Raw genomic sequence first — 10,000 nt, forward strand, 5'->3', positions numbered from 1 at the left:
TTGTGCCATTACTCCGTTTGATCTGTCTGGTTGGGGATCGTCAGTTGGTAGCCCTGCTGCCTCGTATCACGTGATCCTCCCCCACGCTCCCCCTCTCGCTAGGTGGGCGGCTAGGCTCTCCCCCCTCCACTAAGGGACCGTTGCCATCCCTCCTTTTAGAGGGGGTAGTTCAGTGTTTTTGGACTTTGTCCTCCGGGTGGCCCGGCGGGTTCGTCTCTGTCTAGTCTGGTTGGCCACCGGTCAACAGAGTTGGATCCCGGTGCACCCTATTTTTATATTCACTTTTCATTCTGGCTTTTGTTATACGAAACCCTCCGGGTTCGGTTGGCGGTTCTTAGCTACAGTTCCGCCCCCCCTATTATTTTATAACATTTCCTATGATGATTATATATGACAGATCACTACCCCGGAGTCCCTAAATGAATTGGTATTGGATACTTTTATTTCCCGGCCCGGGTCTTAGCCTCGCCCCGGGAAATCAGACACCCTGTGTCTAAAATTTTTGTTGTTGCATCCTTTTTTATACTCCCGGCTCGACCGGAATGGATGGCTATACTTTAGTCTAAGCTAGACTTTTGTTTAGGCCGGGTCCTCCGGACCCGCCCCTACTTAAGAATAGTACAGTTAAGCCCTAATCTTGTGTTAGGCTTATGTTAGGCCCGGGTCCTCCGGACCCGCCCCTACTTAAGAGAATTTCAGTTTCTCATATACTATTTACTTTAGTCTTAAGCTAGACTTATGTTTAGGCCGGGTCCTCCGGACCCGCCCCTACTTAAGAGAATTACAGTTTCTCATATACTATTTACTTTAGTCTTAAGCTAGACTTATGTTTAGGCCGGGTCCTCCGGACCCGCCCCTACTTAAGAATATTACAGTTAAGCCCTAATCTTGTGTTAGGCTTATGTTAGGCCCGGGTCCTCCGGACCCGCCCCTACTTAAGAGAATTACAGTTTCTCATGTACTATTTTCTTTAGTCTTAAGCTAGACTTATGTTTAGGCCGGGTCCTCCGGACCCGCCCCTACTTAAGAGAATTACATTTTCTCATATACTATTTACTTTAGTCTTAAGCTAGACTTAGGTTTAGGCCGGGTCCTCCGGACCCGCCCCTACTTAAGAGAATTACAGTTTCTCTTATACTATTTACTTTAGTCTTAAGCTAGACTTATGTTTAGGCCGGGTCCTCCGGACCCGCCCCTACTTAAGAGAATTACAGTTTCTCATATACTATTCCTTTTATAGATGGTGCATTGTCAGACGACAGCCTGTGCAGCTGTTCTACATCAGCCCTGCGGCCATACTATCTGTCGGTCTCACGCCCTCTGCGGTGTGCAGCTGGAGGACGTCGTGGTATGGCACCCGGATAACTGTGTGGTCTGTTTTGACCTCGTTACCACCCTTGGATCTGATTCGGTGAGTCCCGTTGGCTATGTTGCCTTCTTATTTATCTTACCTTTTTTGGCATACATACACTATTTAGTAAGATATCTATGGTCTTGAAGGACCACTGGGAGTCTGCCCTTTTATAATTCCCACTATTATTTCAGGCATCCCCGGAGCAAAAGTCTGCGGCTCGGGCCACACTGAAAGTGTGGGTTGGTGGTTTTGGCCAGAACGTGAAGTTCAAGCGGCCGTACGTCCTCTCCGAGGACTACTGTTCCCTGATTTACCCCAACGCCAAGTCTTCAGCCGCTGTGGCTAGGCATGTTGCAGCTCCCATCATTGCCCACATTGATGCCACCATAGCGGGGTTTATTGATCCAGAGCAGGATCCGTCGGACGCCCCCGGAGATCTAGAAGACAATGTTGCCTCCATGAACCTGGACGTGGAACCCATGTTATTGGATGATCCAGATACAGGTAGGGTGGTAAGTGAGGCAGGTGTTTCTGGCGCTGAGATTCCTATCCTCAGCCCCTCTCTTTCTTCTTCTTCTGATCGCTCTTCCTTCCATGGTTTTTCTGGGGACTGTGATTCGTCCCAACGATTACACCCGGTTCCCCCCAAGAATAAGTCTAGAACCTTACCTAAAGTTCATAAGCCTCTTAAGGCTTCTCATGGTTCTAAACAGAATACAAACCTGTCATCTAAGGCTTCTGGCTCCTCCTCTAAGTTTCGCGACCCGGGAGTTCATTCCGCCACTCCTGCTGCTAGCCCGGGCCTTTCCGAATCAGCCATGCTTCGCATCGTGTCGGAGATGCAGGCTAAGTTTGTATCAGAGATACAGTCTAAGATGGACACGATGTTCTCTAACATCGGTCAGAGACTTGGGGCATTAGAGCAAGGTGCTCCGGAGCAGGTCCAAAGCTCTCTCATCCCGGATGCCTCTAAGCTCCCGCAGTTTGCCAAAAACAACCCTTGGCGTATGGCTCTTCATTCCCCGTTCTCAGACGGAATGTTAACTTTAGAGGGTCTTGGCACTAGTCCCCTAGAGGACTTTGAATTCTTTCCTCCCGGTCTGGCATTTCCATTTCATGGTTATGCCAGGCTTACCGAGGAAGCTTTGGTTCGGTTAGACAAGGTCCCCAAGGAGACAGTCATCTTCCCAAAAGAGCAGGCCCAATCTGTGTGGGCCAGATTCCTGAATGACATCGGCTGCACCAACACTATGTTGACGCCTTATAAGAGCTCTTTTACAATGTTCCTAATGGACAAAAACTCCGTGACTCCATGTGTCAATAAGGTAGCAGAGCTTGCCTTCCAATATGCTCTGGAGGAGAAGCCCTTGCCTCCCATCCGAGAGGTGGATCCAATCTCCCTCCTTCTTCCTTCAGGCATTGAGTGTTGGGACAACGTCCATACCACATTTACCTCTGGAAAGCTAGCAGCAGACTGTGCTTCGGTAATGTTTAGTGAGCGGCTTCCCCGTCTCCCGGAATCCCTCAGTAAACAGGAGTATGATTCTCGCCTACGCGTTGGCCGTACTCTGAACCTGGCCACTTCCACGGAGTCGATAGCCTTGACTTACGATACTGAGAGTATTTTTAAATCTCTCAACAAGGCTACGTTGCAGTCATTATACTACGACCTGTATGACTTCGCTACTGCTAAACGCAAGTGTCGCAAACATGTCCTGGCAGAGGCGACTTTTAGGCATGAACCTAATAAGCTGATCCGGTCCTCCTGTTGGGGTTCAAACCTCTTCCCTGAGGACCTTGTAGAGGAAGTCTTGGCGGAGGCCACTAGAGTCAACCAGAGCCTTAAAGCCCGTTGGGGTTTGACTCCTAAACGTAAATCTGACCTTGCAATTTACCAAGCCCGGGGTAGGAAGAAGCTCCGTCCATATACTTCCATTCAGTATCATCTCCAAGGGACTGGGGTGGAGTTGGATTCAAGGACCTCCTCCTCCGAACAAATTTCGTCAACATTCCACTCCGGACCTGGTCGAATTTGTCCAGGATCTTTTACAAAAGAACGCCGTACAAGAAACGAAACACCTGAAGTTTCAAGGTCGGCTGTTCAGTGTCCCGAAGAAGGATTCAGACAAGAGAAGAGATCTTCTAGACCTATCCCTTCTCAACTTGTCCATTCAATGCGACAAGTTTCGAATGCTTACCGTCTCGCAGGTGCGGACCTTACTTCCCCGTGGGGCCGTCACCACCTCTATCGATCTTACAGACGCCTATTATCACGTCACGATAGCGAGACACTTCCGTCCGTACCTAGGCTTTCGCTTAGGGGACATAAGTTACTCCTTCAAGGTGATGCCTTTCGGGCTCAACATCGCCCCAAGGATCTTCACAAAGTTAGCAGAAGTCGCTGTTCAGGAACTCAGGAATCAAGGGATTCAAGTAGTAGCCTATCTGGACGACTGGCTCATTTGGTCAGACACCTCCCAAAATTGCCTAAAAGCCACTCACAAAGTCATCCATTATCTTCAATCTCTAGGCTTCCAGATCAACTTCAAGAAGTCCCGCCTTCTTCCAAAATCGAAGTTCCAATGGCTCGGCCTGCAATGGGATCTTATATCTCATACTCTGTGTCTTCCCAGACCCAAGAGGTTAGAGATTGCAAGGAACACCAAACGCTTTCTCAAAGACAAAGTAAGTTCCAGACGACTCCAAGAGAGGATTCTGGAGTCCCTTCAGTTTGCCTCAGTGACGGATCTTCTTCTGAAGGCAAAATTGAAAGATTTCAATCGTGTCTGGCGTTCGAGGGCGAACCAGAAGCTCCGGGACAGGAAAGTCCGCCTTCCTCCCTTTCTACGGGAAAGACTTCTTCCTTGGACAAGAGCAAACAGTCTGTCAAAGTCAGTTCCCCTTCGATTTCCGCCTCCGAAAATAATCATTCACACGGACGCATCCTTGTCAGGTTGGGGCGGTTATTCTCAGCTCAAGAAAGTTCAAGGTCTTTTGACTCCCTTGTTCCACCAATTTCACATCTATGTGCTAGAGGCCATGGCAGTTCTTCTATCCCCGAAACGTCTTGCTCTTCCCAAGAAACAACACCTTCGTCTGGTCCTCGACAGCGAAGTGGTGGTCCGCTGCCTCAACAGAGGCGGGTCAAAGTCAGGGCCTCTGAACCATGTTCTAGTAGCCATATTCTCCCTAGCAGCCTTGAACCGTTGGCATCTTTCAGCTGTCCACCTGGCGGGAGTCCGGAATGTAGTGGCAGACGCCCTGTCCCGGACCTCCCCTCTAGAATCGGAATGGTCACTCGATCTAAAGTCATTTCGGTGGATTCTCTCTCAGGTTCCCGGTCTCCAAGTGGACCTCTTCACCACGGAATCCAACCACAAATTAAGAGTATATGTGGCTCCCAATCTAGACCCTCAGGCTTACGCCACAGACGCCATGTCACAGAATTGGGACACCTGGGAAAAGATTTATCTCTTTCCCCCGGTGAATCTTTTGCTGAAAGTTCTAGACAAACTGAGATCCTTCAAGGGACAAGTAGCCTTGGTCGCACCCAACTGGCCCAAGAGCAACTGGTATCCTCTCCTGCGAGAGTTGAGACTATACCCTCACCCGATACCCAATCCGGTTCTGTCTCAGATAGTACAAACACGCGTTGTGTACGCTTTCTCAAACATTCAGAGCGCCCTAACTTTATGGACTTTATGAAGTTTGCGGCTATGCATGGTGCCAATATTGATCCTCAAAACACCTTGTTCCTAGAATCGGATAAACGGGATTCCACCATCCGCCAGTATGACTCTGCAGTTAAAAAGTTGGCAAAATTTTTAATAGACTCAGACGTGAACTGTATGAACTTGAACCTTACAGTTACTTTCTTTAGATCTTTATTAGAATCAGGTCTGGCAGCCAATACTATCACCACTATTAAATCGGCTCTGAAAAAGATCTTCCTAGTGGGTTTTAACATAGACTTAACCGACTCTTTGTTAGCTTCAATTCCGAAAGCTTGTGCCAGACTGAAACCGGTTACTCGCCCTACTCCGGTGACCTGGTTCCTTAATGACGTACTCAGATTGGCTTCTGATACCATTAACAGTTCTTGTGATTACATTCCCCTTCTCAGGAAAACACTTTTCCTGGTGAGCTTGGCTTCCGGGGCAAGAATTTCTGAATTGGCAGCCTTGTCGAGAGACCCGGGTCATATTGACTTCCTGCCTTCGGGAGAGGTCCTTCTTTCTCCTAATAAATTCTTTTTGGCTAAGAACGAAGACCCTCAAAACAGATGGTCTTCCTGGAAAATTATTCCCCTCACGCAAGATCCGTCTCTGTGCCCTGTTACTACTCTTAGGTCTTTTTTATCCCGGACCTCCTCTAACTCCTCGGGGCCTCTATTCGTTAGAGAACAAGGCGGTACCATTTCTATTAAAGGGATCAGGCAACAAATCTTGTATTTTATTAAACAAGCTAACCCTGACTCTTTTCCTCTTGCACATGATATCAGGGCGGTTGCTACCTCGGTGAACTTCTTTCACCACATGAATTTTACAGACCTTTCCAGGTATACAGGGTGGAAATCACCGTCAGTGTTCAAGAAACACTACCTTAAACATTTGGAAGCCCTAAAATTTTCTACAGTAACCGCAGGGAGCGTAGTTACTCCCAAGTAACTCACAGGTTAATGCCTTGACTCTTTATCTCTCCCTCTTACCTGCCTCATTTATACCCTATTGTATTCGTTGGTCTCGCACCTGAATACTGTTATTATATTTGTAAATTTTATACTCCTGAGTATCTGTATATATTATCACTCACGGCACTTTTGGTACTCATCTCTGATTAAAAGCATCCTGTATTTCCCTTACGCTTATGTTTTTCCCTTTATTTTGCAAGTTTGGTGACATTGTCTCTTGTATAGATTCACTGGGCGGCACAGGTTCGAGCCCAGAAAAGGGATTTTGACGTAGGAAAAATCTATTTCTGGGCGAAGGACCTGTGCCGCCCAGTGAACCCTCCCAGCTCCTCTCCCTTGGAGTCCCCAAACTTTGGGTGCTAAGGAGTTGGGTTCTGAGCGGATGCATTGTTAGTAGTACCGAGTGAGGTTGAACGGCTCTCCTCTATTGGGGTTTCTGTCGTGGATAAATCTAAATAGTGCGGGACCTCTGGACTATACGCCCAATTTTATACCGACACCAATAGGTGAGCGAGCTAGTTAACCTAGCACTCCTTTACATTTTTTCTCTGGTATATTTAGCAGTAAATTACCTAAGAATAAGTGCTAAATGGAGCTTATTCACTGGGCGGCACAGGTCCTTCGCCCAGAAATAGATTTTTCCTACGTCAAAATCCCTTTTTTAAAGAATACATTCTTTGTCTCCAGTCTCCAATATCCGAAATAGTCTTCAAAAAGTCTTCAAATAGTCTTCAACACACTTCTCAGATGTTGATGCTTATGAAGGGTGAAGACACAAATTCCAATTTTCCTTTGTTTTTTTTATGAAGACCACTGATTTCTTAGCTCTTAAGTTGTCTGCAATTTTCTTCAAGTAATCAGATTATATATATACATATATATATATATATATATATATATATATATATATATATAAATATATATATATATATATATATATATATATATATATATATATATATATATATATATATATATATATATATATATGTGTGTGTGTGTGTGTGTTTGTGTATATGTATACATAAATACATATGTATATATATACATATATATTTATATATACATATATATATATATATATATATATATGTATGTATATATGTATGTATATATATATATATATATATATATATATATATATATATATATATATATATATGCGTAAAAATCACAGGAAAACGTGATGCTCAGATGCAGAAGAACCACAGGGAAAATGAAAATACAGAATATACACTTGAGTCCTGACTAGTTTCGTGATACTTCCTCAGAGGACTGATTTATTGAGAGAGGTTTCTTACAATTTATAGGGAAAGCAAAAGTACGAACATACATATAGAGATTTAGAGAACAATGACACTCCCTTACCCACTACCTGGGCTTGACTCAGGTGTGAGGAGGAGGAGTCCGCAAGCTCGTTAGACACCTGCTAAAAAGGGTCATTTCTAGTGGCGGGTATATTCTTGTTTTCTTCTTATTTTACTTTCATTACAGTTATTTATATGTCAATGCGGTAGCCTTATCTATATAAATACATAAGCAAAACATACACAAAAATACAAATACATACACATATATACATATATATATATATATATATATATATATATATATATATATATATATATATATATATACATATATATATACCCACATACATACATATACATATATATACATATATACACACATACACATACATATACATACACATACACATATACATATATATACATACATACAGATACAAATACATATACATATACATAAATACTTACACATACACATACATATACATACACATACATATATACATATATATACACATACATATATACACACATATACACATACATACTTATGCATATATACATTTCTATGTATACAACCTTAATATCATAAACATATAATCATGTATATATCAATACTTATATCTAGCATAACACTATATAGTGCCAATATACTTATGCATACTATATAAAATAATTGTTTCCTTTAATGAATGGTAGCTTAGGTCTAAATATTAATTTCACACCGACGTTAATTATTCACAATACATTCAATTCTACATTAAGTGGTTAATGTTTTTTTTATATAGTTTACAAATCTCTTTACATATAAAGGCGTCGAGTTTATACATTCCATGACCAATATTCAAGTTGTTTTCAAAGGTTTCTTTTATGAAACTGGACTCTATGATGTTTCTTTCTACTAAGTTGTTTGAATGAACCAATTTCTTTGCACCTGACCAATTAATAGGGTGATTTTTATCTCTAACGTGGGCAAAGAGTGCATTATTATCTTGAGCATACCTGACACTTTTCTTATGTTGTTCAATTCTCTTTTCTAGGGCTTTACCAGTTTGACCAATATAGTATTTTTCACAAGCATTGCATGGAATACGATATACACATCCCTTGGTAATGTCAGGAGAATTCTTTATTAAGGCTGTTTTTATTGTATTTTTACTCCTAAATGCTACATTTACATTGAAATTTTTTAACAGTTGGGGAATTTCTTTAAATGAATCACAGTAAGGTAGTACAAGTAAATTTTGTGTGTTATAGTTTTTTCTGTTATCATTACCGAAAAAAGTCTTTTTTGCTGTTCTTAGGGCATCATCTAACACAATTTCAGGATACTTTAGTTTTTTACCTATTGCTCTAATACCATTTATTTCGTCATCAATATATTCAGGGCTGCAGACTCGGAATGCTCTTAAAAACATAGAAGTAAATACAGATTTCTTAACTTTGTTGCCTTGGTTTGAGTAATAATGGACATATGCCGAGATATTCGTTGGCTTTCTGTATACACTGAACTTGAGACTATTATTACATCTATGTATGCGACAATCCAAAAAAGGTAGGGTACAATTATTCTCCAGCTCCATAGTGAAATTTATTGATGGTACCAAACTATTCAATCTAAGAAGAAAGTTATCTAAATTTTCATTTCCTGGCCACAAACGTTAATCCAGAATGTGTGGTTAATTTGTCAAATAAAATTCTAGATAAAAATGTGAAGTGTGCCTTGGGATACGGTTTAAATTTCTCGATGTCATCAAGTGCAGTGAATAGTGTAGAAATTACAAATGGAGTGTGTAACCTGGAGAAATTCAGTGATATTTCTGTAGAAGAAGTAAATATGATTAAGGGTATTATATACAGCAATATGAAAAAACCAGTGGTTCCAAATTGCCCAAAAAGATTCAAGAGAGCAATTGCCGAATTGAAGCAAGATAGAAATATTAAGTTGACAAAAGCCGATAAATCTGGAGCACTGGTAATCTTGAATAAAAATGATTATATAGAAAAAATGGAAAACCTCTTGAGTGATGAAAACACATACATGGAATTAAGAAAAAATCCAATTGAGTTTGTGAATAGTAGTTACAACAAAAAAGTGAAAGAGTTATTAAAAGGGAATGAAGATCTGATAAAAAAGGTTTGTACAATATCACCAACATTGCCATATATGTATGGAACTATTAAAACTCATAAGCCAAATTATCCAGCTAGGCCAATAATTAGCTCTGTAGGTTCAGCAGCATATAAATTATCTAAGTACCTTGTGAATATCCTCAATCCTTTAGTTGGCACCATCTCATATTCAAATATAAAAAATAATGTAGACTTGATTAACAAACTGAATGAAGTACAGATCAACAGTACCTGTAGGCTTGTCAGTTTTGATGTAGTCTCACTATTCACAAAAGTACCTATTGATGACATGTTGGAATTTTTATCTGAAACATTAGATAATAGACAATTGAATCTGCCATTCTCATACACACTTTAATAGAATTAATTAAATTATGTATAAAAGATTGTAAATTTGAATTCAATGGGAGATTTTATGCACAAACTTTTGGTATGGCTATGGGAAACCCTTTATCCCCAGTATTGAGCAATCTATATATGGAATTTTTTGAAAGCAGAATCGTAAATAACATC

The 10,000-nt window shown here is 41.4% G+C and overlaps 1 protein-coding gene across 1 annotated transcript in view; it reads right to left on the reverse strand.

Moving 5' to 3' along the window:
* Nucleotides 1-10,000, reverse strand: part of LOC137633061 (basic proline-rich protein-like) — a 52,115-nt gene that overhangs the window by 1,339 nt on the left and 40,776 nt on the right. The window lies entirely within an intron of this gene.

The sequence above is a fragment of the Palaemon carinicauda genome, chromosome 3 (assembly GCF_036898095.1).
Source record: "Palaemon carinicauda isolate YSFRI2023 chromosome 3, ASM3689809v2, whole genome shotgun sequence".
NCBI lineage: Eukaryota > Metazoa > Arthropoda > Malacostraca > Decapoda > Palaemonidae > Palaemon > Palaemon carinicauda.